The 12,691-nt window shown below is 37.1% G+C and overlaps 1 protein-coding gene across 1 annotated transcript in view; it reads right to left on the bottom strand.

Moving 5' to 3' along the window:
* Positions 1–12,691, bottom strand: part of TOX (thymocyte selection associated high mobility group box) — a 290,979-nt gene that overhangs the window by 191,597 nt on the left and 86,691 nt on the right. The gene's annotated exons all lie outside the window — the stretch shown is intronic.

The raw sequence follows: 12,691 nt of genomic DNA, 5'->3' as shown, positions 1-12,691 counted from the left end.
AGTAAGAAGGGAACTCACCATCTCTCAGCTTTACCAAGAAGGAGACCGAGACACGGTGATGCTCTCGCTGGTTTGCTCGGCTGGCTGGCAGATACCTCCCGTTCCCAGGCAGTGTACTCTTTCCCCACCCACATCTGTTCCTATAGGTAAAAAACATACCCTACAATAAACTGAGTCAAGAAACACTGGTGACAAATAGATCAAGCCTGTGGTTAATGCCACGATGTACAGTTCTTGGTAATACTCAGCAATTCTACAATTGTTGGTGCTTGTAGCTTATGACTATCAGCACATTTTTACATATTCCTTCACATAACTATTGGCAGGGCAATATTTTCTCAGTTGTAGGATTTCCAGTGGGCTATTAGGTAAGACCATTCTATACCATAGAATTGCTATTGCTTTTGTTTTTGTTCTGTTTTGTTTTTTTGAGACAGGGTCTTGCTCTGTCACCTTGGCAATGAAGCAGTGGCATCATCATAGCTCACTGCAACCTCAAACTCCTGGGTTCAAGCGATCCTCCTGTCTTAGCCTCCCGAGTAACTGGGACTACAGGCAAGCACCACCACGCCCAGCTAATTTTTCTTTTTCTTTCTTTTTTTTTTTTTTTGTAGGCAGGGGTTTGCTCTTACACAGGCTGGTCTTAAACTCCTGGTCTCAAACAATCCTTCTGCCTCAGCCTCCCAAAGTGCTAGGAGTACAGGTATGAGGCATCCCACCCAGCCAAACTGTTATTGTTTATCTGGATGTTACACACTCTGCTCCTGGACATTGCTCTCATCCTGGATTTTAGCATCTAATACAACTGTTAAGTGACATCCTATTTTGGATTTGGCTGCACCAGACTATCATCAGTAATATAATACACTCCAGCCATAAAGGCATAGAGTATGAGGTTTCACATTGTGTTAAAGAAATCATCCCATAATTTAAAACTCTGTAGGCTTTAAGTTCTATCAGATAGGCTCTTATGAGGCATAACTATTCATATGCTAAGCATATTCTGCCCCAAATTTCCCCCATCTGAACTTAATTGTGACTAGAAACATTTTTATTTAATTCAATTTAGTTAAGTAGGCTTAACAAGAAAAATGAAGTCATGTTGTTTCCTTCTGTTTATTTTGATTAGAAAATTAAGAAGCATTTTACAGAATCATCATGTCTCTCTTTTGAGGAGTAAGTATAATATTAAAGCACCTCGCCAAATCCTGTATGAATCTATTTCTAAAATCCATTATCTCAAGTGATTGGTTCTGTGGACTAGAGGTTTTTATTATGGGGAGGGGGGAACAGTCATTGTTTTAGGAATTAATAAAGTTTAAAAGAAAGTATAACCATCCAGCCTATTTAGAGAGTGCTATTTATTAAGAATTAACATAGAAAACTATTACCGGTATATTGAAAACAAGACTTTTGTACAACGGTGAAATTGACAATATGCTGTTACTCTGTGGGGTACGTAAGAAATTAATAAATGAGTTCAGAAGTAAAGCACCGATAACAGTAGCTAAAGCCATGCCTGACAAAAGTTCCTTGAAATCCAGATGCTATCAATAGGTTCATATTGGACACCTCCTTGGAAAATTACCAAATTCCCTTTATCTCTCAAGACTGATCATTTAAAATTTTCCTGTCATCTATTTTCATACAGAGTGTTGAGCTTTTTTATTTTCCCCAAGCCCCTGTAAGGGAGGAGGAATCAAAGCCTATCTTGATATGCAGAATCTACAAAGTAGCTAGAACTGGAAAGCTTCCTATCGGCAGACAAAGCAATCCAAATTCAAGCTACTGTTATGTCAAAACTTGTGAGGAGTAGATAGAAAAATATACCAAGGGAAATGCTGATGACCTGCTGTAAAGCTTAAATATCTTTGTTGCAAGGACAGTGACAAATAGAGAGCAGTTAAGAGTCATCTGGAGTACCAAAATTCATTCCACGACTGTATTTATTTTTAGCATTTATTATTATTCATTGGGTACTCCTAGAATAATGGTGGTGTGAATTATGCATAGCAGAATGCAAGGGGGGAATGGTATTTATAATGCTAAATTTACAAACATGAGAGAAATTAGTAATACTACACTTATCAAAGGAAACAGGCCTAATTAAAGAAATAACTGCTACAAAACCATATGTAACTCAAAGCAGAAAAAGACAATTCAAATTTAATGAATGCCTTTAATATTAATTACAGAAATCTTAACAATACATTGGGACAGCTCTCTTGGAGAATTCAGCTTACTGTTTAACAGTTTCTGACTAATTTTATTAACCTGTACATCTGAGAGGATCAACCCCCTCTGGGTTTAATTAGAAGGAAATTCAATTTAAATCTAAATGTCAACAGTGGTTACTAATTATGGCAGGGCCCTGGACGGGACAGCCAGTCTGTAATCAGGCAGTTCCCTGGTAACAATTAACACTTTCTTTCTGAGTTATGAGTGCGTTAGGATATTTTAAAATAAATACGATTCAGCATGGGACACTGCTAATATCATGGCCCCTACTGCTAGGTGCAGACATGCAGAAGAGGATGCCAAATTAAATTACAGAGATTTCTCAAACATATAGCTGAATAATAAGCAGCTACAAAACTAGGTCAGGGTCGAAAAGCTAGAGCTGAATTCCCCTCCCCCAACATGCAAAATAAATATACCCACTATCTCTGAATAGAAATCATTCTTTTGTTATGCCCTTTGTCAAGAATACATTATTGCAAAATGATATTTATTTCCACAATCTTCACAGCTGTGAGCACGACTGAATTAATCTTTCTAGAACTGATTTCATTTGCAATTTCATGATTACGATTATAAAATGTAAATTTATTACTTAAAAAAGAAATGATTATAAAAGGCATAGATAAAAAAGACAGTTTTTTATCTATTGGTTTGCTTTGCTCAATACTAATGAAATAAATAGCTGACTAACCCTGAAATAAAAACAAACAGTATAAAGATGATTGCAAAAATGTGAAATGAAAGCTAGGAAGACAATAAAAAATCAACTCTTTTAATGTAACACATACAGTGATTATGGGCTTAGAGAAGTACCAGAACATGCAAATTTTGTCATGGTGAGGCTAAGCTTTAATAGTTCGTCATTTGAGATGTTTCTATTGCTGCCACTCTTTAAATGTTGGCATTAAAGATAATACAGAAAATACTTGGGTACCACTAATCTTTTTTCCCCCCAGCTTTCAGTTTTATGCTCTTAAATGATAATCTCCAGCAGGCCATTTCCAGACTGTTTAATATTGATGACCTAAATAACAAATTAGTTTAAAGAAATCCATATTTATAAGACTTCAATTTTTAGTGAAATTTAGTCCCTAAATTAGTCTTCTCTTCTTAAAATATATTGCTTTTTATAATCAATATTTCAGTGCCTACTGTGTGCAAAGAATAGTATTTGATGCTAGGGTTTACATAAGAATTTGAAAACAAGCACCACTGGGTTCAATTATGGCTGGTTAAAAATAATAAAGGCAGGTATTTTTTAATAACTAGGGCAAAATAAATCATTCACTTTATGAAGTATCTTTATTTACATAACTTACTTTTCCCCCAAAATTGGAGTGACTCATTTCTTAAAGATATCAATCTAATTTTCCCTGCTTAAAATTGTGACTCATGAATCTGGCCAAATGCAATTAGTATATATTGTATTAAACATATTCAAGTGTCAAATGCCTATGTACAGAAAGACCACTTATGATAACTATGGCTCAACTAACAATGAATGTCAATAAATGGTTCTATAAGCACTTATGCTCTTAATAGATGCAATACCATCTTTAAATAAATATTAACATGTAAAACTACTATTTATCATGTCAACTCAATCAATGGAGATCATATTTCTATACTAGGAATGCATCAGTTCTCTTTCTGCTTTTACTCAAAATCACAAAGCAAAAATGCAAGCACTGTCACAAGACATGTATTATATTCAACTGGATCCAAACTAGCTGCAGAGGAAAAGGCAAATTAAGCTTGTGTAACAAAATAAGCTTACGTATAAATGAATAAATTATTTTTTACTGTATGTTTCCTTTCCATTTGCTTTACCTGTCTGGGGTACTGAGTTTTCAATAAAATATTTCCACTTATGACTTTCATAGCTTGGTAGAGTGTAAGTCTGGTAGAGCTTTTGGGTCACTCTCTCAATCCAAGTATTATCTATCACCTCCTCCGGCATGAAGGTTAATAACTCCTGGCTGAAGATGTCCATATTGCTCCTTTACTGTTCACTGCCATGAACACTTCCACAGGGATGGAAGGCGTCCTTCCTCCTTGAAGAGTCCATGTTTCACCTCTGGGAAGCATGATGCCTCCACCGGCTGCCACGAACAGCGTGTCTAGCTTATACTCAACAATTATGAGGCTGGTATTATTACATTCTGCCAACAAACCCTTAGTCAGCTGTAATAAACATATGCTACTTATCATATTGTCACACTGTTTAGACATTCGTATTATCATATTGTTTAGAAATTCCATATTTAAATGAAATTTAGAGAGGAAATGTCTATGTAAATTTTGCCTTGATTTCTTTCTTTCTCTCTCTCTCATTCTAAATGACATTGTGCGTCAGAGAAATTTTCACTAACTTCTTCAGCTTTCTCCAGTCTTCTTCAAAATACTACCTGAGGCACTGTACCACCCCCAGAGGGAAACGGCTTAACTAGTGTGCCTCGCTGGTTAATTGTAAAGCTTTGAGGTCTGCTTTAAACTACTATTTAATGACTTGTTTCTCCTTTGCTGAGGATACCTTTGAGATAATTTTTATAGAGACATTCTGTTATTAGACACCTGTTAGGTGCTAGATCTCTCAGAAGAAAGAAACATGTTCTTTAAAACTTAAGTAAAAGCAATGAACAAAAACAATGACACCAAATACATGATAGACAATACATAGCCATGTTTCTTATACCAGTTTTAAACTGTAATTTTCCAGGTAACAGTATTCTGAATATTATATTACAGACTCGGAACAGGTGTCTAGAGCTATTTTCTACATTTTTAAATGTTAACTCTTTCTCCCTACATAACTGAAGCTTTAGTTAAGATCTTTTGATAACAAAAACGGAAGTTCTATAACCACAGCTCAATAATAAGGTGAATGGAAAAACAGTTGGTTTCCGTCTCCCTCAACTGCTTACCTTGATGTGTTCAAGTCAAAAAGAGAAAGAGAGAGTGTACGTTCTCCATTATACCAACAACCACAATGGCAGACGATAAATACAAAGCACTGTTTTGTACCCCCTGTTGGCATAAAGTCTTTACTTTTTAAAATGTTATGAGTAATCTAATATTTAATTTTATTTAGGGCCATATGCTTCAAGCAAAGACTACATGGATTCATAAGGTCACACTGTTTAACAAAATATTTTCAGCCATTAAAATGGTGAAGTCTTAGGATGTCCACTTCCACCACTCACATTCAACACAGTACTGGAAATCCCAGCCAGAGCAATCAGGCAAGAGAAAGAAAGAAAAGGCATCCAAATGGGAAAAGAGGCAGTCAGCTTATCCCTGTTGGCTGCAGATATGATCTAATATCTAGAAAAACCTAAAATGGTAAAGTTTTAGGGAAATCATTATTTTACATCTGATGTCACAGTGTGATAATTTCACAGCATCTTCTCAGAGGACCAGACTTCATCTTATTGCAGACACGGGCTCAGGTGAGAAAGGAAATATCTGAAGTTGGTGTCAGTGGGAATGGGGAATTGGGAAGGCCCTAGGGAATTACTCTCCTGTCCGCCTCTCACCCTTTGCCCTGGCAGTTGGGCTTAGCGATACAGAGGAGCCCTCATGTTTTATTTCAGGATCAGGAAGATTGTAGGATAACATTTCCCAAAGTGAGTCCCACAGTATGATAGTAGGTTATGCTCAAATAGGTTAAATAAGTTGGGACATGTCAGATGTCAGGTAAACAAAAGCCAATGAGTGCCTTTACTGCAAGATTTCCCAAGGGTTCTGAGGACATGGAAGACTTCTAAAGCCACGTATTCCATGTGCTTTTCCCACCTCTTTCCTCTCTGAGGTGCCCCTGAATTGCTTCACTCCTGCTGAGGGACCCCAGAACCTCGAGTGAAACCAGGTTACTGTGAACCCTCCAGGATGAGTTCAGCAACTGTGGACCTGAAAGCTCTGACTTTTCAAAAAAGTTTGAATAGTATATTCATGCCATGCTTGCTGGGAAAAAATACTAAAAATACTGTATTTCAGGGCACAGCCAACAACAATCCCACTATGACTACCAAGAACTGAGAATGGAATAATTATATTTAAAAAAAAAAATACAGATTGTTATGGTTGGCCTGGCTCATGGTTGATTATAAATGATTTAACTTGCCAAGACAGTTTCGTAGACTTCCCAGAGTTCTGCCTACATTGTTAAACCTTGTAGTCTGCTTAATCACTACTGTTATCTTGTTTTAGTTTCTTAATATGAGACCTTGTATTGTTTGATAATCCCTATTTTGTAAAAATTTTTCTTAGGTAGGTCCTGATTCATTTTCTCACCAGAATAACATCACTTACTTTAGTTAATATTCAACAATCATTTGCTTTAATGTTCAAAATTTAAACATTATATGTTGAGAGATAATTACATAATCTAGAAAATTGATATACTATAGATTAATAACCACAGAATTCTTCAGGGTATCCTGTTTTAAACATGCATCGTTAAATAAGAAGTTTGTTAGCCTTTAGCCCTAAAGCCGGATTATTAGCAAATAACTAAGTGGAACCAAAAAAAAAAAATCCACAGCCCTGATCTTATCGAAATAATTACAGAACCTTTAATGTCCCACTAGGCACAGAGAGAAAGAGAATGTAGCACAGAAAGAGTGGCGTAATGGAAACAGACAGAAATAGGACAGTCATTCCACTTTTTACACTGTCTAAAGTTGAAGAGAGTATGAGAACACAAAAATGACTGCCTAGCCTAAAATGAAATTTCAATTTGTGTCTCAATTCACAAAATATTAAGAAAACATTTCTAAGTAAAATAAAAATAAATTGTAATTTCATAGGGTTTACTCTTGTCTTTTCATATAGATACATAATCAGTTAGAACAACAGATGAATATTCCTCTGTGTGTGTGTGTGTGTGTGTGTGTGTGTGTAGCCATATGTATGACATTTGTATTAATATTTGACTACGTAAAATGGAATGAGTGTGCATAATGTGTGTTTCTGGTTTGGATTACAGATTACTATTTTACTCAATGGGCAGTGTATTTGGCTATGTAACACTTAGAAGTTGACTCCCTCTGCAAAATGCTTTTCTCCTGATGAAACTTGGCAGTATGTCTAAAATGAATCATATTTCACTCTTCAAGTTTAAATGTGAAACAACATATACTTGTGGCACATAGTAGGTACTCAGTTTGCAAAATGAATGAACAAATAAATGAACAAATGCTTATCTGCCTTATGAGTCGTTTCCACAATGGTAGTTTCCCCCAAGATGGTACAGCAGTAAGAATTTTGTGGAAGTGCTTTGATGACCAGCCTTCAAAAGCACTACTTTATTTGTTCCATAAACTATCCTGAGCCACTCCGAGATTTTATTTATAGAAAAGGACACTCTGTTTTTTGTTTTTTGTTTTTTTTTAAAGTGAAAATGCTGGGCCATGGAGTCATTCAAGGATCTTCACAATTTGGTACAACCCCATTTTCCAATCATTCCGCTTGGGATAAGCTCAACTATTTGTCATTTCCAGGACTTCCTGTCTCCCTGGTGGGAGTTGTTCGGCTCCTTCTTGCTGAGAATGCTTTTTTTCATCCTCTCTGCATGTCCAGAACTTCCTCTACTTTCTAGGCCTACCTCAAAGTGAGTGCTTCTCCATGTCCACGGCCACAATGCATAAACATGTGTTAAATGAACACAATGGAGTATTTAAAATATAGCTCCTGTCGAAGTCCTAAAATGCTAAGTACCTATATGAAAAGGCATCAACTAGTTCTATCATCAGACATCTTCAGATTTCTTTTAAGTTTCATTTCAGAGTGCTAACCATACCCTTTGTAATGTATTATTAATATAGTAAAGCTCCCACCAATAAATAAACATGCATTTTGATAATTATCAATTTTACTAAAAGTTTCTTATAGACTATAATTTAGGTAATATTAATCATTTCTATATACAAAGGAAGCTTTTCCTTTTATTAAAAGAGTTGTAAAATTTAATTTCCCTAAACAAATGTAACAGCAGAAAATGTATCTAAAACTTTCTAACAAAGGGACCTTTCCAACCACTTCTTTTTTTTTTTTTTTTTTTTTACCCTGTTAAAAAAACATGCTATAAAGTCCAAACACTAATCAAACTCTCCTCTGTGTACCAGCTCCGGGTTGGGGCTTTGGGGAGTGGCAGGGGGATGTTGAAGAGAGAAATGTAGTATAAGATTCTTTGGTAGCTAATAAATACAAGGCTATTGTCCCTGGAAATACTGCCATCTGTTGTCAGAAAAAAAAGGTCACTTGTTAAATTTTGCCAGGCAACAGGTTTTCTACAAGCGAAGAAAAAAATATCTGGCACTGTTTCTTAACTGACCAGGTCATCTTCCAGGGAAGAAATGTCTCTATGTGGCCTACCTTTGGAAGATATCCAAGATACAAAAACAGATTGGTTTTCTCAAGGGGTTAAACAGTTCTCTAAAATGAGGTGACTCTGTTGTAGGCATTGCTTAAAAATTAACATAAGCTGGTATATACTATTTTCATTTTCCTTCAAATATGCACAGAGAGTCAATATCATGATTGAAATTCCAACCATCACACATGGATTAATACTATCTTTTTATTAACTTTTCCTAAAACTTTCCATTAAATTTTATTAGGTGATAAAAGCCACCGTATTCCCTTGTGGATCTATAACATAACAGAAAAGAGAAAAATCACCCAAATCATCATCTACTCAGGGATGTATTGTGAGGGATTTTAAAAGTCTATAATAGTAACATGTTTTCGCTTTTTTCTTTTCTTGTTACAAAATAATTCACATTTCCTATGAAGGGATCATTACTGAAGTCATGTGTCACTTACCACCCTTTGCAGTTTCACCATTTTTAATTAGGAAATTTAAGTTGCACCCTGGTTTAAATGGAGAAGGTGTTTATGAGACATCATTATATCAATTTAGAGTCTCTAAATTAGACTGGATATTTTTACCATGACTTAGAAACTCTAATCATACAGTGAAATAGAGTTAAATGAGTTTAGTGAGTTTTGAAAATCTCACTGGCATGTTCCCAGCCTTTAAACTCATTCCTTTTCCTTTTGGTCACTCACAAGTATCTCAGTAATGGAGGGGGAGGGTCAGTGTAAAAAATCCAACCAAACACTCTGACACGCACTGCGCTAGCGCTTTATATACGCTGTCATTTAATCCACACAACTCTATGACGTTGGCTTTCTACACCCCATTTACAAATGAAGCAATGAGGGAGGGTGTGCATCTCCTCCAATTCCGCACAGCCAGTGGGATTCAACCCACCCACATCCAGCTCCACAGTTCTGGCTTTTCCCCTTACATCATGGTGCCTCAACATATGCACAATTATACCTGCCTCCAAAATGTATAATCTTATTTTTTAGAGTGCATAGTGATCGACTTGCTTTTTCTTAAATTATTTCTGCTTCTTGAAACACAGCAACTGGTAAATCCATGGTGAAGAAAGGGGTCATCTAAGATGCCTGGGTGGAAGCAGATCTCAAACAAGGAGGAAGAAGGATGATTCACCAAATAGTAATAGACAGGTGAGCAATCAGGAGATAGGTGTGAAAGGCTAGGAGAACAGTACACACAGTGGCCTTGACCGCTGGACCAACACCCTCTTGAGGGATGACAGCAAAGCCCAGCTTGTGGTGAGGTTTGGAATTGGGACCTTGACTACTCCAGTCAGAGGTGAAAGGAGAAAAGCATCTATGAAAAGCATGCACACTATTCTCAAATGGCTGGAAACCAGTTGCTATTATGAGCTCAAACTCCTTTCACTGACAGTTATATTGAAATTATGAAAATCTCAGTGGTGTATGACTTCCACCATGCAACTTTTGAAGCTCATACTAATGATGTTTGGCAAACCTGCTTTGAGCTCCCATCCTGCTGAGAAACCGGAGGTCTTTGAGAAGATTTTTGAGTCCATGGCTTAGCTTATGTGTGTTCAATGCATTTTATACCATTTTGAAAATATTTATGAATCCAGTTTAGTACATAGTCAGTGTTCTATCTATGGCCCATAGTCTTAATAACAGTGCTGCAGGAACCTTCCCTACTTGCATGAACTGCAAAAATATAATACCTGAACAGACTACTTTTATTAAAACCCATTCTGAAGGTATCCTATGATTCTAGCTTTCAACATTTGAGAATCATGTAACAGATAAAAAAATCTATAATTCATCTAGTCAATCCCTTAATTTTACAGTTGGAGAAACCCACTCAGGGAAGTTAAGTGATGTGCTCAAAGTTCCACTGCCACTTAGTAACAGAACTCATCCTAGGAGCCTTGGTCGGTGGCTCTCTCCACTATATTCCAAATAAAGGACCCTATTATTTTTCCATAGTCAAGAAGTTCTGACTGTTAAAATGCCACAGAAGGTCACTAAGATTTATTTTCTTGGCTTAGAGACTATTGCTAAGTACCAGCCCAACTTATTAGCTCTGTGAAATCAAGTCAGTTATTTCATTTCTCTCTGAATCTTGCTTTTCTCATCTACGAAACGGGAATCATAATGTTGACTCCAGTGTGGAGCCTTGTTGCTCCAAATAAGTGGGTCGCTGTCCTTCCAATAAAGTGTCACATCCCAAAATGATTATAGCCATCTGTTGGTCACAGATCTTGAGCTTGAAAAAAATAAGTGAAACAGTGCTTAAACTCATCGAAGTTCCAACTTTAGTCAAGTTACGGGAAAATCGAAAAACATTCCAAGTTGGGCACATGGAAGAAAAGAGTTTAGAGTTTTCACTATAATCAAGGCTCTACTTGAGATCATTAGAAGTAACGACAAGAATAAGCAATATAATGAAACGAAAAAGAAAAGAAATAGCTGTATGGAACCTGCTGGGGAAAGTCCTCTCTGCATCTCTGGGCAGAGGCCTTTCTCCCTGCGATTGTGCTGACCTGACCATTAGGTCTCTTCCATGGGACTATGAACTCCCTGAAGGCAACACTCATGCCTCTCTATCTGTGTAATTTCCTGTAGAGAAATTACAGAGCTGACATCCAAGAGGCATTCAGTATGTGCTTGTTGGTATTAAGAGATAAAGGGTCTGGATAGCTATCTTTCACTTACAGCTCAGAAAGAACTGAAATTTTAAAGCATTTGAACCATTTCAGATGGAAATACTTCTACAGTGAATTACGTAATCATCATTTTATTTAAAAGCTTACTTATAGTTTCTTTTCTTCATAAACCCAAAGTTTTTCATTTGAATATTAATTACTTTAATTTGCCATAAAAGGCTGATATTCTCAGGCCTACTGAGTATATGCTTGGTGGTGTTGCAGTGAATGGCCCCAGGCCTTCATGCTTCTTAAATTCTTAGCAGTAGGTATTTTAAAAACAGTTTGTCAGGATCCTGCATACCTGCCAGGTGGTCACGTTTTTGTGGTCAGCTAAAGGCCTGACACCAGTAGCCAGCAGCTCCCTTTATAGTATAATCTGCTGCTTCTAACTGCAGCGGTCTAGGAGACCTTCTCACCAACCCAGCTACACTGTATACAGGACATGAGTTTTAGATAACTGGGATTATCCCTCTTCTGGCTGCTACTTTTTAAAACACTAACTTCTGTGTGCTTGATTTTTACCCCTCCATCCCCACCCCCAAAAAAGGGAATGTCTGAGCTCCAGAACAGTGGCAGTGTGATTATGCCATGCAATTTAGAGTGACAACAGCATATCCAAAGGTACATTTTGTTTTAAAAGTAAAAATACTAAAGTGCATGCAAATTTCAAAGTCAGTCAAATTTGGCAAAGTTTTTAATTAACTAGACTATTAAGGATAATAGTAAGTGTCTTTAAATATCAACTATTAGCAGAAAACGATAGTAGCCACTGAAATCCCTTTATGGGTTAAGAAAGTTCTAGCATCAGATCTCCACCATCAAGTCCTTCACCCATTCTGAAACTGCAAAACAAGTGGACCATATTTTATGTTCATATTCTTTGATATAAAAATATACTCTGTGGGAAAAAAGTTTAGCAACATGATTTTCAGGGATATTTCAGAAAACTGTAATAGGTACGTGACAGAGAGGAAAATCCACCTGACTTGGTGTCTGAAGACCCAGGTCCCAGCACTGCCCGCCAGGGACGGCCGCTTTGGGCCTGTCACTCAGTGTGTGTAAGACTTACATTCTGCACCAGAGGATCTCAAAGGTCCCTCGCAGGATGAAAGTGCCTGACTCTACGCTATTGCTGAAGTGGGACTGCAGTATAACACGGGTGTGTGTGTGCGGGCGTGTTTATACAAAAAGAAAGGAAGAACTGGTAAGTTTATTCATTCAATAAGTCCACCAGCTATTTATTTAATTTAACTCTCCGGGCTTTCCCCAAGCACCTGCTGCACACCCAGGACGAGGCGAGGCCCAGGCCCAGAGGCTCACCATTAGCCAGGCAGGGCAGGGAGCACCACACACAAACAAAGCAGCAAGGTGTACACTCT

This window comes from Lemur catta, chromosome 9 (genome assembly GCF_020740605.2).
Source record: "Lemur catta isolate mLemCat1 chromosome 9, mLemCat1.pri, whole genome shotgun sequence".
NCBI classification, from domain to species: Eukaryota; Metazoa; Chordata; class Mammalia; order Primates; family Lemuridae; genus Lemur; species Lemur catta.
Note: the sequence above shows the minus strand (reverse complement) of the source record. Positions and strands in the feature narration are given on the sequence as shown.